This window comes from Manis javanica, chromosome 2, assembly GCF_040802235.1.
Source record: "Manis javanica isolate MJ-LG chromosome 2, MJ_LKY, whole genome shotgun sequence".
NCBI lineage: Eukaryota > Metazoa > Chordata > Mammalia > Pholidota > Manidae > Manis > Manis javanica.
The window spans coordinates 210,354,210-210,379,969 of NC_133157.1; the positions used below are offsets into that span (position 1 = coordinate 210,354,210).

Sequence of the window (25,760 nt, forward strand, 5' to 3'; positions counted from 1 at the left end):
CTATGGACATTGGCTGAGGGGTTAAATTAATAAAGAAACTCTGTAATGGTTACATCAGAATTTGAATTATCAAAAAATTCCACATTTGTCATAAGGGAAAAATTTAAAGGTGGTATAGGAAAGACTGAAAAAACCGACACCTGAAGAATTTGATGAAATAGAGTAACAGAATCAGAATTTGGAAATAATGGATATAAAAGAGGTAAGAAGGCAATAAAATAACCCTTTTAACATATTACTGATAAGAAATTTGAAGACTTGGATGAAATGCACAAATTCCTAGACAAAAATAAACTTAATAAAACTGACCTAAGTAGAAATAGGATGCATGGCTAGTCGTATAACTCTTAAAAGAATGGAAACACTGGTTAATATTCTTCCCCCGCACCCCCCCACATACATACACAAAAACAAAAAAACAAAAACGCCATCGGAATCAGAGTTTATTAGTGAACTCTACCATATTTCTAAAGAATAGGTCATTAAAATCTTATCAAACTATTTCATAAAATAGACAAAGAGCCACCCCAATTATTCTATGTTGCTGATAAAACATTAGTAACAAAACTGGACAAAAAAAAGTTTCAGAAAGGAAAACTGCCAACCCATTTTATTCATAAATATAAGTGCACAAATTCTCAACAAAATATTAGCTAACCTAGTCCAACATTATATACAAAAGCAGTACAGCTTTGGTCTGGGCAGCTGTGGGACCTTGCGTCAGAGGGGGGTAGGGTGGATTTTGCCTTAGGGCAACAAAATTTAAAGTATATGAAGATGTTCTTAAATTCTTTTTTAAATTATACAATATTTAAAGGTGTTATTTACATTAATACAGTTCAAGTACTCTCTCAGTCTATAGAAAACTGTTCGGTTTCATGCCTAGAGTCAGTAAACCGTATCACCATAGCAGCATTTGTTTGTAAGCTACATCATGAATCCAAAATCACAAAACACTTGAGATATTTTTCAGGCTGCTTGCCACAGGCTTGTTAAAACTCTGGTTTTAGTCTCTGCCAATGAATACCTGGGTTCCAATATTCCACCACAATGGTTTGTCCCTTGCTCAAACCCAAAAGATTTTTGTTTTAGATTCTTCTCTAAGTGCAGGCAGATATATCTTAACATTTTCTAGTGACTGTTTTAAGATTCATGTTAGTATCTAGGGAAAGTTGCCTTTTAGAACATTTCTGAATATGTGCTAAATATTATCCAGTTGAATATTTATAGCAAATGTGAGTTATTTGTTCTTAGCTCCACTTAGGAGTTGCAGATCCTCAGGCTTAAGGAGGGCAGAAGCATTCCAGGGGGCATCTGTGAAGGAACCAGGAGCACAGGCCAGGCTGGTCTGACTGAAGTCTCATCCTTTAGCTAAACTATCCTGGTGCTTGAATAACCCATCAAGCTTCCTGTTTCGTTTGAGCTTTTCCTACACAACACCCACACCCTGCTCCCTCCTCATTCCTGTTCCCAGATGAGATCACAGAACAGGCACAGTATTTGAAAACAGGAGGAAGGGTTTAAGTCATCTGTTCAGTTCAACAGCTACTTCCCTTTGACCTTTACCTCTTGCCCTTTGCTTGGCTCATAGGTGGAGGGAGATATGGATAACTTAGAACATAAGAAAATATCGTGAAGGTTGGAACCCCTAAAATGATTCTAGGGAATTACACACCTGCAAGCTCCCTCTTTCCTTGTTCCCTTTGTTTTGGAGAGGTTTGCCTGGGCTGGAAAGGACAAAGGGGGTTACCATTTATGGTACACTTCTTTTCTTTTTTTAAACACCAGAGACTATATTTACGTTGTCTGGTTTAATATAACCAACACCTCCAGTATTGCAAAATCAGAAATGCTGGCTGTGAATTACAAACTGAGCACTCTCACTGTCCATCATGCATCATCCTGGACATCCAGGCTTCCCTCCATGCAAACTTCCCATGGAAACAGTAGCTGCACATGGGGTCAGGTACCTTGAACCAGTGTTCAAAGTATTTCTACATGGAAAAATATAAGTACTTTATATTAAGCTCTGAAGTTTTTGCTCCTCTTTCTTTTTTTGCTTAACAGATAGTAAAATATATTACCATTAGAACAAGCCTACATGTCATGCAGGATCTGTGACCTAAGCAGGCTTAAGAGGGCTCTGAGACATAATAATAAAAAATTTACAGTCTAATATGCTATCTATAATAACAGAAGCAGAACCCAAAAAACAAATTTTTCCATTGAGGCAGTTTATTCTGCTTGTCAAGGAAGAAAGGGAGGGAGGGAGGAAGAGAGGAGGGGATTCTTTCTTCTTTTTAAATCCTTGGATAATGCCCAAACATTTTAAATGGATATTCTGCTTAAGAAAGTCCACCCACATTAAACTATACTATACTAATCACTTCCAAGAATAGTTCCTTCTAGTTCTATGATCATTTACAAACATTAAGATATAGCTCAGTGAATCATACCCAAAATTCATGGAATTGTAGGTTTCTAAGTGAATTACACTTGGAATGAATTTTCTAAAGGAATTTAGAAATATATGACATTTTCACATAGGGAATGAAGTGCATACAATTCTAAACTGTTCAACAATGCCTGCTGCCAAAATGAGAAGGTCAGTGAAAGAAGTCCTGGAACTAGTGATTTTAGCTTCACGTTCTTTTCTCTAATATGATGGTAAATTATGTAGCCACTTGGAAAGGTGCAGTACAGGCACAGTACATTCCACACTGTAAGACATAATGACACAGTAAAACTGTGTCATTGATGCCTTCTTTAACCAGAACTGTGAATAGTAATAGGAAAGAAGCATTCATCGATAAATCATTGACACTTACAGACTCTCTATGAACGATCACATTTATGCCTCACAACAACCCATTTTACTTATGAAAAAGCTGAAGCTCAGACAGGTTTACCTGCCCAACATCACATGCACTGTGAGTTGCAGAGTGGAAATGTGAACCTGCTTTAAGATTCCAGCACTAGCCATTAACAATTATCCATGCTGCAGACCTGGGTCTTAGCCCCCTTCTCTTTGCTCTTTCCAGTACCCACTCATGTGCTTTTAGAAACCCATCTATCTCTGTTCCCAGAAAGAAAAGCCTCTGCAAATGTATTGACCCCATAGTGGAGTAATGAAAATGCTATCATTCTTGGAAATTGTCTTAGAATGAAAAAAACCCAGACTTAAAGAGTTAGAGCTCACCTGGGTTGAGGCTCCAGTAGCTCCTTCAGCTGCATGACGATGGACAACTCACTTAATCTTCCTAAAGCTTAGCCTTCTCATCTATGCATACCAAAAGAAATCATGATTTTAAAAATTTAGGCATAATTTACATGGTGTAGAGTGCTCAGATCTTAAGTGTATTTCTCAGTCTGTTTTAAGAAATGCACGTTAAAGCAGAACATTTCCATTGGCCTAGAATTTCCCTCATGCTTCTGTCCAGTCAACCCTCCCACACCCCCATTCCAAAGAAAAGCGGCCTGATTTGCTCACTCAAGGATTTTCTATAATGGAACCATACAGTAGTTTTGTTGTGTGTCTCTGGCTTCTTTCACTCAGCAAAATATTTTTGAGATTCTCCCCTCCCCATGTTATAACATGTAATAATAGCTCATACCTTATAATAATAATTTCATCTAAACATATTAAAAGACAATGTACACTATTACCTATTAAAGGCTCTACCAAAAAAATAGTTGTTATTGTTACTATTCAAATAAAGGAAGTCCAAGAATGGAAGAGTAGTAGAGCCAAGAGGAGAAATATCTAAATCTATCACAGACAGGAGTATATTTGGAGAAAGGGGTTCGTTGTTTGTGTCTCCCAAATCACATTCTTTATATGTGTAAGGACATCAATTCCAGGAACACATAATTTGGCATTTGGGTGGAATTCTGGATTGAGTTTAGCCTACCAGACCAGAAGTTAATATTTTGCTGTGCAGAGACAATTTTGATAGAATCCCTTCCCAGTGTATTTCTGAACATTCCCTTTTACCCACCAGGGAAATGGGAGGCCCATCTACTTCAGATTACACTGGAGAGATCAGCCTGTGCAAAGCCATCCATAACACTAGGCTTCACCAGCAGCCAAAGCTTATGCTCTCAGTTCTGGTCAGCTGTTTAATTCAGTTTTCCTGAAGGAACAGGAGTCTGGGCCTCACCAGTATGACACTAACACTGCATTTCACAGAAGGTCATTGAGCCACAATAAATAAATCCATACTTAAGAAGGAGACAGACTCAGTGAGATGCATATCTTAAATCCCCTTTTTCCAGCAGAGGCATTCTTCCCTACAAGCATGGTCCTGAAATCTAGTAAAAAGCTCAGAAGCCTGTTAATAGAAAAAACAGAGCTTTGGAAATAACCCATTTTTCAGATGGCAACTTGGGCAAGAAGGATGTCCTACAGGGAAACCTCAAGGTATACAAAGTATATGAAAATTATCAAGCACATTTAGAGCAAGATATGGAAGAAAACTCCTTAAAGTTACCACAAGTCTGTGGGTGTTAGTTTCTACCCTGCTTCCTGCAGAAACAAAATCTGTTCTTACATTCAGCACAAGCCACCTCTGATATTCATTACATTTGCTGAAAGCTTAAAGGATCTGAAATGTTACACCTCTTGATCTGTCAGAAGTCTTGGATTTTGCTGAGAAGATGAGCTACATAATAGCAGAAATTGGAGAAGTATCACGTACCCAGAAGACATAAATCCCCATCATGGTCAAATTCTCTTTCAATACACAAGCATGACGCTCTAAAAATATATATATAACCTTCATCTTACCATCTTCTGTCCATTTTCCTCTACATGCATAGGTCCATTTCCTTTAATAATGTATATTCAAGGTCATTCAGTCTCATCTTAACCCATTCACTTCTCCAAAACAAGTTTAGATTCAATATATGAAAGTCAAAGCATGTATTTGATCTCAGGAAGCTTGCAATATCTTTGTAAGAGAAACAGGAATTTGGCTCATTATCCTGTTAATGAAGGATAAATGGCTTATATTTAAGTGGGGCTTACATTTAATTTTTTTTATTAAGGTGCTATTGATATACACTCTTATGAAGGTTTCTCATAAAAAAAAATGTGGTTACTACATTCATGCATATTATTGAGTCCCCCCACATACCCCATTTCAGTCACTGTCCATCAGTGTAGTAAGATGCCACATAGTCACTACTTGTCTTCTGTGTGCTACACTGTCTTCCCCATGATCACCCCCACACCATGTGTACTAATCATAATACCCCTCAATCCCCTTCTTCCTCCCTCACCATCCCTTCCTTTGGTAACTGCTAGTCCCTTCTTGGAGTTTGTGAGTCTGCTGCTGTTTTGTTCCTTCAGTTTTGCTTCACTGTTACACTCCACAAATGAGAGAAATCATTTGGTACTTGTCTTTCTCTGCCTGGCTTATTTCACTGAGCATAATATCCTCTAGCTCCATTCATGTTGTTGCAAATGGTAGGATTTGTTTCTTAAGGCTGAATAGTATTCCATTGTGTGTATGTACCACTCTACTTTACCCATTCATCTACTAATGGACACTTAGGTTGCTTCCATATCTTGGCTACTGTAAAGTGCTGCAATAAACATAGGGGTGCATATGTCTTTTTGAACCTGAGAATTGTATTCTTTGGGTAAATTCCTAAAAGTGGAATTCCTAGGTCAAATGGTATTTCTATTTTTAGTTTTTTGAGGAACCTTCATATTGCTTTCCACAATGGTTGAACTAGTTTACATTCCCCCCAGCAGTGTAGGAGGGTTCCCCTTTCTCCGCACCCTCACCAGCATTTGTCGTTTTTAGTCTTTTCGATGCTGGCCATCCTTACTGGTATGAGCTGATATCTCACTGTGGCTTTGATTTGCATTTCCCTGATGATTAGTGATGTGGAGCATCTTTTCACGTGCCTGTTGGCCATCTGAATTTCTTCTTTAGAGAATTGTCTGTTCATATCCTCCACCCATTTTTTAATCAGGTTATTTGCTTTTTGGTTGTTGAGGTGTGTAAGTTCTTTATATATTTTGGATGTTAGCCCTTTGTCAGATATGTCATTTACAAATATATTCTCCCATACTGTAGGTTGCCTTTTTGTTCTGCTGATGGTGTCCTTTGCTGTACAGAAGCTTTTTAGCTTGATGTAGTCCCATGTGTTCATTTTTTATTTTGTTTCCCTTGCTTGAGGAGATGCATTCAGGAAAAAGTTGCTCATGTTTCTATTCAGGAGATTTTTGCCTATGTTGTCTCCTATGAGTTCTATGGTTTCATGACTTACATTCAGGTCTTTGATCCATTTTGAGTTTACTTTTGTGTAGGGGGATAGACAATAATCCAGTTTCATTCTCTTGCATGTAGCTGTCCAGTTTGGCCAACACCATCTGTTGAAGAGGCTGTGATTTCCCCATTTTATGTCCATGTCTCCCTTATTGTATATTAATTGACCGTATATACTTGGGTTTATATCTGGGCTGTCTACTCTGTTCCATTGGTCTATGGTTCTGTTCTTGTGCCAGTACCAAATTGTCTTGATTCCTATGGCTTTGTAGTAGAGCTTGAAGTCAGGAAGCATAATCCCCCCAGCTTTATTCTTTCTGCTCAGGATTGCTTTGGCTCTTTGGGGTCTTTTGTGGTTCCATACATTTAATTTTTATCCAATGCTGAAGTTTCCTGATTCTCATCAAAATGTGAGGTTGGCAGTTACTCAACTGAGCCTAGGAAACACCAGCAAATTAGTGTGGATCACATGAGTTGTGCATCTGGGGAAGAAGATGAGTTAAAAAGAGAAAAAGACAAAGCTGGGTTCCGTGATTTAAAGATGTCCCCTTTAAAGGAGTGACAAACAAAACAAGATGCCTAGAAAGTATGATAAACAAAGAGGGTGGATGAACTTTGATGAAATATCTGTGCCCAATTCATATGATGTCTAGACCTGAGATGGAGGGACTTGACACAGACCAGAGGGTCCCATTACTGGAGGCTGAAATAACAGAGAGGTGGTGGCATTCTCCTTTCTTTCTCTTCCTCCTCCTGGTTTCATATTTATTAAGCCCTCCCTGTATTCATGCTGCTGTCCTGGCTGCATTGAGCAGTGAGGCAAATATTTTAAGAAACTAATCAGAGACTGGACTAATCAAAAAGCAAAATCTCTACTCATTAAGAAACCAGGGTTTCTGACAGCAATGAAAGAGCCAGCAACATCAATCTGTGATGGTCCCATTTACTGTGGGAAATTCCTTCTCATTTAATCCAGGTACAGGTCCTCAGTACTGGAAGAATCCTGGGAGTCCTCTCCTCAGTGAACCATAATGAGTGGTTTTAATCATCATCTCTCCCACTGAACATGGGATCCTTCATAGGGGAAAAAACTTAGGTTTTTCATCTGGTGTTTTACGGCTGAGCTTATAGTTGGGGTCTAATAAATGTTTGATGAATGTATGTATCAATGAATGAATGAATGAATAAAGGAATAAACTTTCTTATCTCAAGCCTGTCTGCCACAGACTGACTGCCTGAGAACAAAGAATATACTCTGTGCAGAATTCTCATTTGAATTTTCATTTGAAATAGACTTCAAAGTGTATTTCACATATTAGTAACCTTGATATTTTCCCATATCTGTAATCTTTTATTTTTCACATTAGTGAAAAATCAACATATTTTCACATATTGGTAGTAACTTTAAATTTTCACATATTAGTAGCCTTACCTTACAGCCCTACTTAAGATATTCACACAAATATTGCTATTTTTTTCACACATTCATACAAAACAAAACTGATTCCACCAAGATTCTTCTAGGCAAACTATTTTATTTTGTGAAGGTCCACGCTTGTAGTTAATCATCTATTCTAGCAGCTGACTTTACAAATACATGTCTGTCCCGTGGGGAGGATGCTAGAGGTTAAGATAGAGATCTCTGGTTGCGGACAGCTGATGTTCAGGATTTTGATAGGTAATAGGAAAAACTTACAGCAATCGGAAAGCCCACAGCTACAAGCTGAGTCCCCCTCACTGGAGGCTGGAAGTCTGCTGGGCACCACCATGGAGAGAAACTGACATTCGATTTCAGTTTAGATGCCTTTGACTTCTTCAATCTGAAATTTGAAAATGTGAAGATTTAACATGGAAATAGCAGTTTTGGGGATACTATGAAGTAGTTTTGGGGACTGCTAAATAATCCACTCAAGGGCAAAGGCCAAGAGGACCAGAGCCTGGTCTGAACAGTAATTTCTTTACTGCCCCCTCGTAGTGGTTTTCACAGACTTTCATATTCTAGCCAAGGAAGTCAATCCTCAGGGCAGAAACCCTTAGGTTTCCCCAGAAGGGATGCTTTTGCTCATAGTACAAGGCCGTTCAACCTGTCACTGAATATTCTCCTGGCTCAACACTTTGGATTTTCCTGTACTCACTTTTTCGCCTATGAAAGGTGGTTCAGCCTTCCTGGCAAACTCATCACAGGCCTGCAGCTGCCCAGGAAAACATTAAGCAGACTGATTATAATGCTCTGGTTCTGATCCTCAGGCCACTAAGGACCTCACTGATAATGGAAATGCAGTTTAATATTCCTTTCATTTCTGCCTGGACCACATGAAATACTACCTGCTATCTCAGAGCCCGGGATGCAGCCCACTGAGCCCTGCTCAAACAGGCCTGCTCGGCGTTTGCACTGTTTTCTCTCGGCACAACTTGAGAGGGAAGACACCAATTCCTTACAGAAAGGTGATACAAAATAATGCTTGGGTGACCCCAATGGCCCAGGGAATGGGACTAAAACTTCGGCTCATCAGCTGCATTTTTGTCTCAACTTTGCCACAACACACCCTCTGATTTCACTTTTGCTGATGGAAATTCTCAGCTAGCAAATGCTCTAAGCTGCCAGAGCACCAAGGTTTGCCTCCTCCACCATGGGGAGGTTTCCAGCCTTGCTGCAGAGGCTGGGCAGGAGTCTGCAATGGTTGGTGTGTGCTGCTGGACGGGTCCTTCCCCGGGTGCAGACAGTAAGTGGCTGACACGTGCAGGGTGCAGGGGAGCCAGGGAGGGTCCAGGTAAACTGTCTTTTATGTTGTTTCAAACACAGAAACAGGGCCAGGGTCCGAAGCTGCTTATTCAGTCCCCGTACTTTTAGAGAGAGGATCTTCAGGACATTTTAGAGAAAACAAAACTAAAATGGGAAACAGAACCCTCTTTCCTCAAAGGGCTCAAAGAAGAGAGCACTTCCATGGTGCCTGGAGACTGGACTAAGGTAGGGGAAAAGAGGTGCGAGATGTGTCCATCCCTCAGCCCAGAGCTGTCCTGCTCTTTGAACCAGGCAAGAGAGGCCTTTGCCCCGCTCCACTCTTAGAGGGCTCTGCTCTGGTCCTTCTCTGCCCACACCCCTTCCCCTGGGTGAGGCATTCTCCAGGCCATGGGGACGTACCCAGTTGGTGTCTGTGTTCCCCCTCAGGACCCTGGAATTTCCTGTCTAAATGACTCCAAGCTGGCTCCAGGGCATGTGGGCATCTGTCCTCCCTGTCCATCCTTGTGAGGGTCATTGAGCCACAATATGCCAAACTTTAGGCTCAAGAGAGACAAAAGGGCACATGTTTGCAGGGGCAGGGTGTGAACAGAGCTTGTGTGGGCTGGGGTGTCCACACATGTGCTGCCTGTGGAGCAGCCCGGGGTAGGAAGAGGAGAGATGTGCTTCAGGCTAGAGCCCCTGCTCCCGGGCCTTCCCCCAGATTTCCCTTTTCTACTTCTGGAGTAGAACTCCAAGGCGTCGGGAATTCTAAATATAACCCAGTGCAGGAGGTGGCTGAATGAATATATTTTATTTAATGTTTACAAGTTTGGTTGATTATGTTAAGATATTTAGACTTATAGAATATAGACCTCCATTTGTGCTTCTGTCCAGGGCTGCAAAAATACTTGGAGTGGGCCTGGTTCTGACACACCCCTGCCCACTGACTACTTCTGGGAGAGAAAGGGAAAGAAAGACTAAGAATTATTTGGGAGGTGGGAAGTGAGGGTGTTGGGGGGCTGGGTAGGACACACTATGGAGCTACTAGGAGGAATTAAGAAGTTAAGGGAAATTAAAATCCCCAGAAAGATCAACATAGAGCACCTTTTCCCCTGTGGTTCTCTGTAAACTCTAAATGTTACTCAGGCAAGAGTGCTAATTTTGTACAGCAAAGGAAAAGAATGTTCTCTTCTGCCTTGACTTCTGTATTCCAGAGCTCCTTTGAAAATATGACAACTGGGTCCCAAGTGACCATTCCTCACCCTCCCTCCCTGCACCCCGACAAGTGCCCTGCTCCCAGCACACTCCTCCTTTGCAGGAGGTATGCACACCCGGCTGGGTCTAGTCTCTCTCTGGTTTGCTCAGGCCGAGATGGCAGATCTGGCTGACGCTCCTGCCCTCTGTCACTCTCCATACCCTGGCTGCCCGAAGCTGTGGTACAGCCGGTGGAAGGAGATAGTCTCGTTGTTGAACTCACTGTCTTAGTTTGGCTCCTCCCCAGAAGCAGAGCCTGAGACAAGGACTTGGGTGCAGGTGGCTTATTTGAGACATGATTCCAAGAAGCACAAATGAGGATGTGGGGAGAGAGAAGCAGGGGAGGGAGAAAAGCCGACACAGTGTGCTTGAGAAAGCCAAACTTACTTTCTCACCCAGCTTTCACCTGCGTTCACATCATTCCTTCTACCGTGGGAAGTGCTGACCTTTCTTCTTTCTCTTGCAGGAATCCAATTACACGAGTAGTGGCCAAGGCTCAGACAGCCAGAAGCTCATCTTCCTGTTTGTAAACCCATTTCAAACTATCCACATGTTTCAATAAAAATTTTATACTCATTACAGGATTGGAACACAGCAGCAAATTCCCTTAGAAGTCTGGGCCACCCCCACTCTTTCTGGCAGTAGTTGTTGCAGTAAATATATGTGTGAAGGCAAAGGAGCAGGCAGCAAGATAAGAAAGGGCTCGCTGGGGAATTTAAGTCACCTCCTGGTGTGCCACGCCAGCTATACCAGAAGACTGTGGAGGTGAATCCCCCTTTGCCCTCTGGGGTAAGCATATTAGATGCTAAGCATTTTAGACCTTGCCTGGCACCCAAACTTGGAAGCTCTCCTCTCCCCCGGCTCCCCACTTGAACCAGGGTCCAGCAGCCTGGTTCTCACACAAGCCCGACGTGAGTCAGAAAGGATAGATGTAAGCACTTCAGCACAACACATAGCCAGTCAGTATCAAGTCCCCATGGCTCTCTGACCTTGTGATCCCATCTGACAACTGGATCTTTCCTTTATTCCTCAGATCTGCTACCAGATCCTATTCCCATCTGTTCCACGTGAATCCAACTTCCCAAACAATCAGCTCAAGTGCACAAAGCAAATTACTGGCTCTTCCTCTCTGCCTGACCCACTTCAATCACCTCTGTCCCAGACTAAGTTATGTCAAGATGTTTTAGAGACACACATAAGGACTACGAAGGGCATTGACCAGCATCCTTTACAAACCCAAATTCTGAAAAAATAGAGTCAAATGTCTTCTATGCAGAGATGACTTTAAAAAGTCATTACTGCTTTATCAGGACATAAGCTAATCAGAAAATGATGCTGCCTATGCACGGGTAATCACAATGCCAGTCAGGGGTGGGTAAGAGAATAAATATATTTATTTGGTGAGAAGGTCCAAAGACTTTATCCCTCCATAGAAGCCTCCATCTATCAGTCATCAAGTATTTTCCAAGAGCCTTCCCTACACTGTGCTAAGCTTAGGCTGCAGCTTCAGAGACTTGAGTCAGGCAAAAGGAAGAATTTTAGGGGATTTAACTACTTGGGTTTATTTCTGAGGCAGTCTTGGGTAGCCTGCCTGTTTCCCAGCTCTTATAATTTTTATAAGACTTTCTTTGGATGCTAAATCAGTGGTTTGCTAGCTAAATTCCGGAGAACTGTCATGGGATCCCACATTTCTACAAAGCATGTTTTAAGAGGTTCCACATGTATCTGGTTAAGATTTCACTTTTTGAAAGGAGAGTTTCTTTCCACTATTTAAAAAATGGGGATAAAAAGTGGTGCTTATGTATTCAACTGTGTCTTATGTGAAAGTCTGACATGTTGGAGCACGTCAAGGTTTGGCCTGCCACGGCAAAGCCAGTTCATTTGCGTGCAGACCCTGAAATCAAGCTTCTCTGGCAGCACGCCCTCTGCTAATTGCAGCAGCATCTGCTAAATAATGATGACCACTTACAAACACTTACCTGTGCAGGCCATGATCCTCCCATCACCACACAATCAAAACAAGTTGCTGAGGCAAATAGGGAACGGCAGCCACCGGCTCTAACGTCCAATTCCAAAGTGTGTCTAACTGAAACAAGCCTTATTATTCTAATGGCTGGCTTCCTACAAGTGACTCTGTCAAGCTATGCTTACAAAATAAATTCATACAAATATAACACTAATGCCATGTTAGTTCTGTGTTTAGGAAAATTTGTTATTTATGCTATTTGGGGAAAAAATACATCATGGTTAAAAATAAGTTTGAGATGCTGATTTAGATAAAGGCGGGTGGTAACTTCAAAAAAATCCCTTCCAATCTGATTATTTCATCACACCACTTGTTCCAACTATATCAGAGAAATGAAATTTTAATGCTGAAGATGTTTATGGTGTTATGTTGTCAAACGAACAAAAGAAGTTCAAAGGAGAATATACAGCAAGATATCTATCTATATACATACACACACATATATGCATATACACTACACATTACATATGCTTAGCAAAGACTTGAAGTGTATAGGTCAATGTTATAAACTATACAAAGAACCATTTTTAATTATTTTTAGAAAGCAAAGCAAAGAAACATGATATTTTCTTGGTGTAGAGAGATGGGTCCAATTGGCATTACTCACAAATGCAGAAAGCATATAAATGTGTAAAATGAGCCTGGCATTTGCTAAGTCCACTCTGTGTATTCCTTTATTCACCCCTAGTAGGTTGCTTGGCCAAAAAGACACATGTATATAAGCAGTGAGTTCAGGCAGCTCACTGGTCATGTGCACCGGTAGACGTATAGGTAATTGGGTCTAGGTTCTAATTCTATCCTTCAAATGCCATATATCCCTGCATTCTGGACCTACCTTAGCCTCACATTTTCTCATCATTAAATGAAGATAATCATGTCTACCCAGCAGGACTATCTATTGCAAAGAAAATTTAATGTGCTATGGCCTTAGTGCTATGCCTAGCTAATTAATACTGCATGTCCAATAAATGACGGTTTCCTGCCACAGGTGTTTCCAGTCTAGTGAGGATGGCACAGACACATGAACAGATAAATTACGTGACAGCCCCATCATCACTGCCACAGAAGGTGGACAGTCTGTTTAGGGGATGCAAAGGTGGCATGCTTGATGGGGTTAGAGGCAGGAAATCTGAAACGCTTGCCCATGCACCGTGAAGGCAAGTGACTATGTCAGGCTCTGCCAAGATCTTTTGGGCCCCTGAAGCTGGAAAGGTAACCCATGGAAAAACAGCATGTAGCAGAAGGCTTTGGAGATGGTCAGCCTTTCTGCTAAAGGCGCAGCCTGGGTGCCCTGCAAAGGCACCCATTTCAGGGGACGTTAGACGTGTGTGAGTACCATGGCCAGTCAGAGCTCTGGACATCCTGACAAGGTCTGGGCATAGAGTGACAGCTCCGGGCCCAGGCCTGCCCACGTCAGTTAATTGTAGTCGGCATACATTTCCCCGCTGGTGCTACAGAACGTGGCGTGCCATCATCTGTGTCACCTGTGAAGCAGGGATACGTGTCTCCTGCAGATCTCAGAACAAAGTTCTCTACCCAGCAAGCTGAACTCCTCAACCCACACCACATTCCAGCTTTCAAACTCACAAAGCTATTTTCAGCAGCTGTTCCCTTCTAGGGAACGTGGAACAGGGAAGAGGTCTGAGTAATTTGATGGAAAGGAAGCACTTGATTTTAAAGATATATCTGCAAATTAGCTCACAATATCTTGTATAATCTCTAGCCCAGTATAAAGTGTGAGCTTTGAAAGACACTTTTTTTTTTTGGTGTTTTGTTGCTTTGACTAAAGAGTGAGCAGATAAGAAAGCCAAGGCCCACACACAGGGATGTTATCAGCTAGACAGGGAGAAAAGCAGGGGTGACAGAATTACACAGTCAAATGAAGAATACAGGTGGGAGTAGAGATGGGGGTGCGGAGTGAAGCGAGGAGACTTGGGGGCCACTGAAGCCAATGGAACGAGGGGTCTGAGGCAGAGAGTGAACAGTGCTGAAGCTGGCCGGGAGGTGGAGATGAAAGCAGGTGAGGAAAAAGAGGGAGAATACTGTGCCAGCTGCTAACGGGGTTCCAGGGCACGTCCCTCCAGCCACTTCTGACTTCCACTCCGGCTGTGGTGGACGGTTGCTTCAGAACCGGAGACCTTCTCCCCTTCAGGCTTCTCAGCAGCTCTGACTCAGAACTTCCTCCAAAGCTGCCAGAGCCATTCAGCCCAGTGTTGGGGGAACTGATGTGAGGCAGGGAAGCGAGAGGTGGGGTGAGGGAGCAGGAGGCGGGCGGAGGCGCTGTGAATAATGCTCCAGCCCTCAAATCTTTGCAGGAGGGAGGGAGACAGTTATTCTAGGTGCATTCTGAACTGTTCCTCAAAAGGTTGCCAGTGAGATTTAGCCCCAGTTGCCCAACATGGCAACCTGCTCAGTATTTCAACATTATGCTCTTTAAGGGCTTTCCATTCTTCACGGTATCAATCTCTCTGCTTTCACTCCAGCTTCTTGAGATTGCCTCCCAAATAAACTACTTGCACCTTGTCTCAAACTCTGCTTTCAGGGGACCCCTAACTAAACGAGGATTGAAGGAAGGAGTTGATGGTGACAGCAGCGGCCGCAACAGAGAATAGATGTTATGCCCGTGTGCTTCCTATGACACACAACACTAATCATAGTAACGTAAGACAGAATCTTAACACACCATCTAGTCTGTCTTCTTGCCTTAAGGTGGCTACTTCATTATGTCAGACAGGAGAGACATTCTTAAAAGCTGCTATGTGAAAACCCCTCCAGATCATCACCAAAGTCTATGAAGGTAAGAATTATCATTATCACTAATAATGGATGAGGTCACTGGTACCAAAAGCCTGAGAAAAGTGGTCAATTACTGTTAACCTGTTATAAACCAGTCTGATGAATTTGATCGATGATCGTGTGGGATGTCCGCATGTGAGGTCAGTGGTCACTATGCTGAATCTACAGCTCTCTCCTTTACATAGGGCTTCTGTTTATGCATTCAGCAGCAACTCAAGTTCTCCTTGCTCACTGGGGAGGCATAAGCAAAACTATTTCGCACACCCTTTTTTAAGGACTCTGTGTTTATTCACTTTAGAAAATATGTTTCTTAACTACAATCCTTAAAAAATCATTAGCTGTCACTTAAAAACTTGAATACTGTTTACCCTCAGATTATCCGTTCTCTAGTTTTTTAGATTTTCTTAAGAGTCATTGTTGACCAATGAGTGTAAATTTTATTGGATAAGGATTTGATCTGTTGCTCTGTAACAGAAAGGAACCTTGTATTTCCATAGCAAAACTATGTGGTTGATAAAATCACCCTCTATGAATTAAACTCCTCTTTCAACATCTATGTCAAATGCGTAATTCCCAGAATTACTCAAAATATCTAAATAAATTTATGAATGAATTTCAGATTACATGTAAGATGAGGGTGGACATTTGAAGCAATTCTTGTGTAATAATGGCAATAAGGAAAATCACTCTTCAACAAAAAGAAAACAGTTCCATTCGTTTTTTCCCCCCCATGGTACATAAGGAAAAAAATAGGAGTTCTAAGAGGGAGAATTTGAGCCATTATCTGGACTATTTGTGACGGAGCCACAGAATGAGGAAAGCCATTAAAGATCCGCAGCATAGACAGCGCACGAAGCTGGCTGCGATCGGCACTGAACCTCCTTCCGTTAGTGTTTTGAAGAGGCACGTCCTGGCAATGTGAAATCGTGGTGTAATTAAACAGTCATGAAGATCTGAAACTGGAATGCCGACAAGAAAGCGTCTGGGCATTGAGGGCACTGATAGTCTCATAGTCACTCCGCAGTGCTCCTCCTCAGCTTAAATAACGTTTCCAGAATTCGCAGTCAACGCTCTTCCGCCTTTCTTTTTAAAGCATTACGCTGCAGGAATGGTACGGAGCCTGCTGTGATCAAGAGATGAGAAGGCAGGAAGGGTCTCCTGGATAGGGGGCTGGAAAATGGGAGTGGGAGACATCAGAAAATGCATCTCAGTAGAATTCCTTACGTGCTGATCAACACAGGAAGGATTAATATGGGGTCCCTGACACATGGGGGCAGAGTGTGCCTCGTCTTGTTATTTGTATTTGCCATAGATTAAAAAGCTCTATAAAGCTGCAAACATCCTCAGGGATGTGTGCCGAGAACTAGGCTGAGGTAGCAACATGCTCATTTCTTCTCTTTGTTGCTCAAGGGATGTGTCTACACAGTGTAAAAAAAACCAGTCCAGACAAGGGGCATGAGGGGCATGTATACTGGGGTCAAGGTCTATAGCTGCCATTTACCTGCAGTGTGACTCTGGCAAAATTATGTTACTTTTCGGCTGAATTTCAGGTTTGAAAAAATAATGGCAATAACCGTAACTACTTCGTAGGGATGCTGTGAGCCTTAAATGTGACCATGTGCACCAAAGTGCTCATACAGCAGCCAGCACAGAGCATTACTCAATAAATACTGGCCACAGCTTTCAGAGATGAGGAAAACTACTGCCAGATTTTTTCTCACAGTATGTAGAATACTGCAACAAGACCCAGGTTGAAGTAGAGCCGAAATACCATACAGGAGATTCATATGACTGAGAAGAAGTTTTTACTATTTCACCATGTGCCCAGCACTGGGATGGGTGGTTTCCTAGAAGAATTCTCAATTTACTGATCACTGGGCAAATAAATGGCTAACAAATTCTGTGTGAGTTTGCTTCCAAGCCTTGTGGTCTTTTAGCTACATCTCATAGCTTCCTACTGGAGCACAGAGAACAAATAGAGATGTGAAGTCAGCTTCCTGGGCAAATCTTTTTAAGCTTTACTGTGGGATGGTATTACCATAGAAATATTCTTTCTCGCACCCCCTCCTTCTTATCTGTTCCCTTGGTGAATTAATTTGTTTAACAAAATATTTATTAACTCACCCATACGTTCGGACACTTTAAAAATTTGTTTTTGCGAAAACCCTATATCCCAAGCAAGGTACAGAATTGTACAAAATGTGCTATGCATTGTGGGAAAAAAATGCATAAATACAGAGGTTCTTGTATTTGTGTAAAATATTTCTGGAACATTCTAGAAGAGATTCATATTTATGGTCATTCCTGGGAGGGGAACTGGATGAATGAGAGTGAGGGCTGGAGGTGAAATGTTTTGGTACTTGTTGAATTGTTTACTCCAAGCATGCATTAATTATTCAAAATTATTTTTAAAGTACTATTTTCCTATGTATCTATGATCATTGATTACAGTCAATAGATCCATGTTCTGCCTACAGGCTCCATCCTTATCATAATGAAAGCCCTGTCACTTTTGGAGCAGGTTGACAGAGCAGGACAGGGCCATGCCTAACTCATTGTCAACCTCATAAAATAACGGTGCTCCTGAAAAACATACCTCAAGTGAAATCCAGTGTTGTTGGATTAAGTCTTTCCACCTTTGTATTTTTAAGCAGAGGGTATAGGTTAATGTTCTGGGACTCTATGTCTCGTGCCCCACAGCCACTGAGCCAAGGACTTATGGCATCAGGTCAGAGTGCAAACATGGAGTCTGTAAAATCAATGATCTCAACTCAACACTGAATAAATGCACTGCCAATTCCATCACAAACCCCATAGGGATGTCCCATACATAAATTCCAGTTTTATAAAGCTAAGTAAATGTTCAACCAAATCAAGAACCTACTATATACCAGGGATTGTTCTAATAAATACTCTAAATCTGGGCAGTGAGCTTGTCAGAAAGGACTTCAAAATGAGCTTCATTTTGCAACAAACTGTTTGACAAACAATAATATTATCCCCTTGTTATGTCTCTTCAATGTTTTATACAGGCATACATACCTAGTACATATAGTGTATTATGGTTAGAGCACTGGGCTGAGTCAGAATCTCAGGCCATCATAAATTGAATGACTCTAAGTAAGTTACTTAATACCTTTGCACCTCAATTTCTTCTTCTGTAAAGTGGGAATAATGACATTGATCTTTCACACTGATTTAAGGATTTTAAATAGTATATATGTAGAGAAAGTGAGCTTAGCTTACCATGGGATAGCTTAATAAATAATAGCTAAGAAGAAAAGTACAATTGTTTTCAGTTAAATGAGTAAATTGCAATTATAAATCCAAGTCAAATTACACCCTATTTTAGTTTGCTTGAGGGAAAAACAAGAATGCTCAACTCATTTTTTTTTTCTGCTCACCAGTTAGAGTAAATAAACCACACAATTGCAATATTAAGGAACCATACAACAGTCCATAAAACGAGAGCAGCAACTCCTTTTCAGCTCCAGAATGAAAGATGGTCAGTGGCAGAACATTAGAAATGGATCAATAGGATCAATACTATCTCTCTGGGCCAGTTTATGAAATGCTGGGTGGACTGGGTTTGGAAAAGACAACTTCTCAGACTTCTCAGACTGCTTACAATTTCATTAGAGGTTAGCTCCCTCACCTGGAGCCCCAGAATGTCAGCACAGGAAAGGACCTCGGTGGGCATGCAGACGTCAGATTCATGTCACAGGGGACGAAACTGAAACCCACGAGATTTTCCTCACTCGTTTAGCAAGCAAGAACCAAACCCAGAACCAGAAGCTAACCCTGCATTTGCCAGCAGCAGAGCTTTGCTCTCTATCCGTCAGCACCCCAGCTGTTACTAGACACCATGGGTTCAATTCTGGGTAATGATTATGACTTGTTAAATTTTTAACTTCCCCTAAATTGAACTTCAGCTGAAAACATTCAGCACTCCCCAATGCTGTATGATTTCTGCAGAGGCGAATGGTGTAATGATTTTATTTCATGGAAATGAGGGGACTACATAAGCAGTGTTTCAAAACTGGAGTTGCCTTTGACAGCCATAGGAAGCAATTAGGCTCTTTTCAAGATGTTTATCTCTCCTTAGGGTATGAAAATTAAAAGTTGAAAAGCTCAAAACCTTTGTAAAGACTTTTACTACTGACACATTTAGTAGGATACTAAAAGTGTGTCTGTGCTTCAAAGCACTCATATGAGTTCTTGGTATACAAGCTATGTTTTTCACCTCTCCTTTATTTATCAAATAGCTTCCTACTTCTTGTATGTTAACTCGGCTCATTGCTGCAACCTTGATCCACTGAGAGGAAGACAGCTGTACAGTTTATGACTTTTTTTTAAAAAAGCAAGGACAAACCAAAAGCATGCTCGCTGTCTCTAGCAGAACCAGTTGCTCCTCATGTTTAACCAAAAAAGTAGAAACCTCACCCTGAGGATGTGGGTTCTATCTGGGCTCTTGAGCATGACAAGTTTTTCTTTTCCTTTCAGACCATTATGCCATTTACTTCAGTTCACAGTTGATCCTTTTCATTTTGAACAAAGGAATATCCTATGAATAGGGAGCACATAAAACATTTATTTGAGACACTTGTAGGCTGCCAACTGAAAGGGCATGGCAGCTTACCAACAGGCATAAATCAACTCTGTCTGCTCATGCTTCCAGGAGGTTCTACTTCGAGGTAAAACACATCCGTTTCAACGGGCAATTAGAACTGGAGCTATTAGGCAATATCCAGAATGCTAGTCCACATGACAAATATCACAGAGGTGACAAAGAAAACCAAGTTTACCCTATAGGCCCTCACTGGGAGTAAAATTATATATACATGCATTGTATTAGGTAGACAAATATCATCTCTGAGAAGTACTCACAGAGTGGTAAAAAAAATACAGTAACTGATTTCAGAATCCCTGAGTGGTCCACACCTTTCCTCTTCTTGGAGTGAGTCCTTGAACCTGAGGGATGACTTTGTATAGATAAGAAGGTCTATCCGTGTAAAAAGTCTGGCTGTGGTTTTCAATCGGAGGCTAGGAAAGGTATCTGGAGCTGGCCTTTGGTGGTACATACTAGGCAACTCTATCATTTTTCACCCTAAAACACAGGTTCTGTGTGCAGCACACTGCTTGCAGAGTTGCAGGGCCCGGGCTCAGTGACTCTGGATCTCCAAGTCAACAGGTCTGTTGTAAACTTCCACTGAGCCAACCAAGTAACCCTTGTCCTTCTTCAACCCCCTTCGTGAGGATGCTGGCTGGGAATTCTAAGCTATTTGGTCTCTTCTGAAAGAAGGAATGGAGCATGGGTCTGTGTCTCTTGTAATGACAAATAATTAGCTCTAACTTACCAAATACAAACAATCATATGCTTTCCATTCTCTTCCAACTCTAAGCTTTCAGAGCTTTCATTGACAAGACCCCTATGGGACGCAAGAGTTTGGTGATACAATTTCACAATGCGCAGCACTTAGTAAGGCAAACTGTACTTAAAAGTATTTGGAACTTTCTGTCTGTAGATCAGGCGTGACAGCCACCACGCCAGGAAATTTCAGGACAGGCGCTGCTGCCCAATGTCCGAAGTACACGGTGTAATTATGGGTGTGGGTACAGGCCACTCCATGACTTGTGACTCCTCTGAGAGCTGTAGACCCTTTGTATTCTCATAGTGCTGTAGTAAATACTGTCCTCTCATTGGTGTAAAAAAAAAAAAAAGTATTTGGAGCCTGTGACCAGTAATCACTATGGAGAAGTCAGTGCTGCCCTGAGGACTAGAACACTGGTAAGATTCCGTTATTGTGATTACTAGTCTAACATCTGGCTTTCCCACTATATTGTAAGCTCTGGCAGGAAGGGCACAACATCTGTCTTGTTCAAGGCTATATCCCTAGGATTGCAAAGTTCTGTTAGTACTAATACCAATTCCAAGGTCTACTGTGAGGAAGTAAGATCAATGCACATAAAGACCTTAGCACAGTGCTTAGAACACAGCAGATACTTGATAAATATTTTGTCGAATAAAAATAAGAGACACATAAAGAAGAGGAAGGAAGATTATAACTTAAGAAATTCAAGACTGTCACTGTTTTATTTGCATAATAGTCATGAAAGCTAATATTTATTGCGTGCTTACCATGTACAAGGCTTTATGCTACTTTATTTAATGCCTGACAACAACATTAGGAATTAGGTGCTCTCATTTTCACCACTTTTTGGATGAAGAAATTGAGACTTTTGGGAAATAAGACTCCTTAGGTTATCGAACAAGCAGATGGCAATTCTAGGGTTCCAGCTAGAGCCAGAGAGATGAAACCCTTGCTACATGCTCTAATACAGGTTGTTGGAATGTCCAAAAAAAGAGAGTGACTGGAATATTTGGAGCCTGTGACCAGCCCTAGATTGAACAATGGTGCCCTTTCAACCGCCCACAAAGTGTTGGGGGAGAAAAAAGCCCCACCCTCCACCCCGGCATAAGAGATCCGGAGTTTCCCAATGATTCTAGGATGACTGGCTGTAAACTGACAGGGAAGCTTTGAAGCTAAACACATCCCAGTAGAGATCTTGTGATCTCGCATATAGAGAACATGCGAAGTTCTAAGAGACAGAGTATATAAAATAGAAGGAGTGAGTTAGGAAAAGCAGTCATAATACTCAGGAACATTTAAGAAAGAAAATCCAAGTCTGCCCATTCTTATGTCTTCTGGCGGAAGGGACCAGAGCCCAACTCAGTAGTGAACATGAGGTCAGTACAACAGGGTTTCCACAAACCCCTGAGTTGCTTGGAACGCAGCAAACTTTGCAGGAGCCAGAGCTTGAAGGGAGCTTGGAGGAAGCCTCAACACCGCCATGAGGCGACCCCTAAGACGAGGTGCGGCTGGAGGAATGGAAACCACAAGATACGAAAGCAACAGAAAACTGAGGCAGCGATGCATAAAGTTTAAAGGCTGACGAGGTATGATGGGCTGGATTGTGTCCCTCTCAAAATTGTATGTTGAAGCCCTGACCCCGAGTACCTCAGAATGTGACTATTTGGATTCAAGGCCGTTAAAGAGGTGATGAAGTGAAAACGAGGCTGTTGGGCTGGGCCCAAGCCAACGTGACTGGTGTCCTTACAAGAAAAGAGATCAGGACACACACAAAAGACCTGGGGCAGGGAGCAGGGCTCTGTGCTTACTGGGGCAGAGGCAGCAAGCAGGTGGCCATCCGAATACCGGCAAGGCACAGAGAGAGGCCTCAGGGAAACCAGACAGGCGCACCGACCTTAGAATTGTAGGATTTAAGCCATCTAGTCTGTGGGGTTTTGTTAATGCAGCCCTAGCACACTTACACACAAGGGAACAAATGAGTCGCTCTGGCATTCTCCTCAGAAGGTGGAAGAACATCAAGAAGTTGGATGAGGTTGGTTCAAGCAGTTCCAAAGGCGGCTCACATTCCTCCAAGGATTTTTCTTGCCAACTATGCTCTTTTGAAGTAGCCCTTAGCCTGGTGGATCATGAGAATTAGAGAAAGAATGGCCAAGGCCCCAGATAACCTGAAGAGACTGAGATAAGTATAAGGCTTTGCAGCAGGCAGGTGTCACTCGAAAGTATGGTAGGGGGGCCCTAAGGAAAAGCAGGGGGCCAATGCACACGAATCTGCTCACCTCAGAATTCTATCAAGGGATGGTTTCATTTAAGTCGGAAACTTTTGTGGCTGGAAATAACATTTCCATGATGCACGATGTGAGGTCAAGATGCAAAGAAGATATAAAAAGGCTTCACAAACTTCTTCAACTGAAGCAGCTTGGATTTTATTAGAGGACCGCTCCCTTGCCCTGGCCCCCCAGGGGTTGCCATGTCAACCATCTGTTAACATGCAAGGACTGATGTGGCAGGGCTAAAACATGGGAGCCTTGGAAACCAGAAGCTGGAGGAAAATTCAATGCACTTCATTCCCATAAGCCCTTTTGATTACATTACCATACCTGAGGCCCAGGCACATGTAATTTTTACAACATATCCTACATCACACCTGGGTGAAATATTCATACTCTCTCATCTGTCCTAACAAGTCAACCTTTTAAAATCTCCACATCTTAGTCTGTTCAGGCTGCTGTAATGAAGTTCATGAACTGGATAGCTTATGAACAACAGAAATTTGTTTCTCACAGTTCTGGAGGCTGGAAGCCCAAGATCAGGGCACCAGCAAGGTCAGGTGTGGGCCCTCTGCTGGATCGTAGACTTCTCATTGTGTCCTCACATGGTGGAAGGAACCAGGAAGCTCTGTGTGGTCTTTTATAAAGTGCTAATTCCATTCATGAGCAATCCATCCCCATGACCCAAGCAGTTGCCCAAAAGGCCCACCTCCTGATACCATCACACTGGGCATAAGGATTTCAGCATATGAGTTTGGTGGGGACAGATTTGGTGGGGACATATGAATTCAGATAGTGAATCTGTTCACTATCATTATTTGTTCACAAATATTCAGAACGAGAATAGTGCTCACTCTCTCCTATTTTTCTATATCCCTCTCTTTCTCTCTTTTCTTCTGTCTGTCTCTCTCTCTTTCTCCATAGTTTATAATATGGAATCCTAGTTTAAGTGTCAAGTGGTTTACTTGTTCATTGACATGTGAGCCTGGTGGAGTGGCAGCCTGAGTGATGGATCACCTTCAACTCGTCTGGTGACCTTGAACATATCACATGACTTTTCTGAATTTGTTTCTTCATCCATAAAATAGAAGCATTAGAAATAAATGATTTTAGTATTCCAGGGGACTATGCAAAGTCCTTTACAAACATCCCATTTAATCCTCTCAATCTTGTGAGACAGGTATATATTACTACCTTCCTTTTTTTAAAAATACCTAGGATACCTAAATCACAGAATTAATGCTCTAGACAAATCATGTAACATGTAAAAACTATTTTGTTAACTATGAAGCACCAAAGAAGTGTTTGTTCTCATTTTAAGCTGTTCTCAGTTTAAGCTAATCTCATGACTTGTATAGGATATGCTCCTATTGGAACTAAGAAGGGAAGGGAAGGTAATTTGTGTCCATGCCTGACATTATCTCCTATAAACTAAGCAGTATTTCATAGAAGAAATAGAAACCAAAATAAACTCAGAAAGATCTAACACAATATCCAGAGATTTGGGGGACACTAGAGTTCTGAAGTCACTTAGGGGAACAGCCTTTTACTGCTGAGGGTGGATTCAGGGCTAGCTGTTCGAGGACTGTCTTCATCAAGTATGGCTTCAACATGCTCTCGACCCAGCAACACAATGCATTTCCTCCTTGTTATTCTCTGATTCAGAACTTTTCTCAACCCCTTCTTGTTTACCATAATGTATAATCCCACTTTGCACCCCTACTCAGTCCCCTCAGAAGACAAACACGTAAGTGGCTAAACCAATCCAGCGGATGTGTTGATGAGGGCTATGGAGTTACTGTGTTACCCGAAGAGCAGAACTTCCCAGGGCAGTCAGCCAGGAAGCAAAACAACTCTGGGTGGAACAGTTTTTGGGTAGAATCACCATCATGTAAGCAGCAATACCAACCAGAACTTCTAAGTCACTTTGGGGATGAAGGAGGACTTCCAGGGTGATTCTACCATGGGTGAGCTAAGACCTTATAAGATAAATATTATAAAGACTATAATAATGTTCACTTTTCAAATAAGGAAAGCAAGTCTTAGAGAGGCTTAAGTGACTGATTTCTTTTCTCCTTCTCTCTCTCCACACATCTTCTCCTTCCTTCTGAAATGTAACAGAAATCTTCCTCCCAACAACTCCCAATCACTCATCCAGCTCGCTGCTCTACAGCAGTCTCTCTGACCATCAACCAAAAGTCTCAAAAATTATGCTTTAAAGCTGAGAGGATCATGAATATAAAAGTCCTATGTAAATCACAAAACTCACTACAAATATAAGCCAGTCTCAGGTAACTGCACATGTCACCTTTAGTTTAGTTTAGGTGTTTTTTTTTTGAAACAAAAAGGATTTTAGTGTTCATTTTTTTCATCAAACACATGGCAGCCTTCAGAATTCCTGAATCTGTGCTCCATCAACTTCACTCATCAACCACTTCTGCAATTTAGGAATAAACTAAACTAAGATTGCAAATCATTGTTCATAAGAACTGTCTTGCTGTTTGGCAGCTAACGTGGGTGTGACACAGGCACAGCAATGAACAACGGAGTCACAGCCATTCTCCGAGTGTGGCAAATCTCCCCTGTGAAACTGTGTCTAAAAATATGTTTACTGAAAAGCTCTTACAACTTCAAGAGAAAGAATAGAGTTAACCTGGAGAGAGCTCCGTGCATTACTAGAAGTATTTTTAAAATAATCCCTCTCCCTCCCCAGTTTACCCACATCCTTTGTATCTTCAACCAGCAAGCCTTACCAATAGCAGCAGACATAGGGCCTCATTAGTTACCAGAACTCAGCAGGGCTGTGAAGTTGAAGGGAAATTACTTTAGCCTATCTGTGGAATAGCCTAATGAGAAGAGAGGATTTCCACAGTGGACACTGTTCTGGGACAAAGGCATTCGGTTCAGTTCAAACACACAGGGGCACTTCTGTCTTAAACGGGAAGTTCCCGGGAAGCCTAAGCTCTTCTATGCAGGCACTCAGGAACCCAAGATGGAGAGCAGCACACTGAGGCTCCTAAGGAGCTAAAATTACCTTCTGCAGAG

At 41.9% G+C, this 25,760-nt stretch overlaps 2 protein-coding genes across 11 annotated transcripts in view; one reads left to right on the forward strand and one right to left on the reverse strand.

Moving 5' to 3' along the window:
* LOC118969377 (serine/threonine-protein kinase TAO1-like) overlaps positions 1 to 10,833 on the forward strand; it is a 207,906-nt gene extending 197,073 nt beyond the window's left edge. For 7 of the 8 annotated variants that reach the window (XM_073230102.1, XM_073230097.1, XM_073230098.1 and 4 more), the window contains one exon: positions 8,526 to 10,833. The gene's annotated coding sequence lies outside the window, so the exon portion shown is untranslated. The remainder of the gene's footprint in view (positions 1 to 8,525) is intronic. The other variant, XM_073230101.1, reaches the window with a different exon arrangement.
* The window catches only part of LOC118969305 (beta-1-syntrophin-like), a 178,197-nt gene that overhangs the window by 86,797 nt on the left and 65,640 nt on the right, over positions 1 to 25,760 (reverse strand). The gene's annotated exons all lie outside the window — the stretch shown is intronic.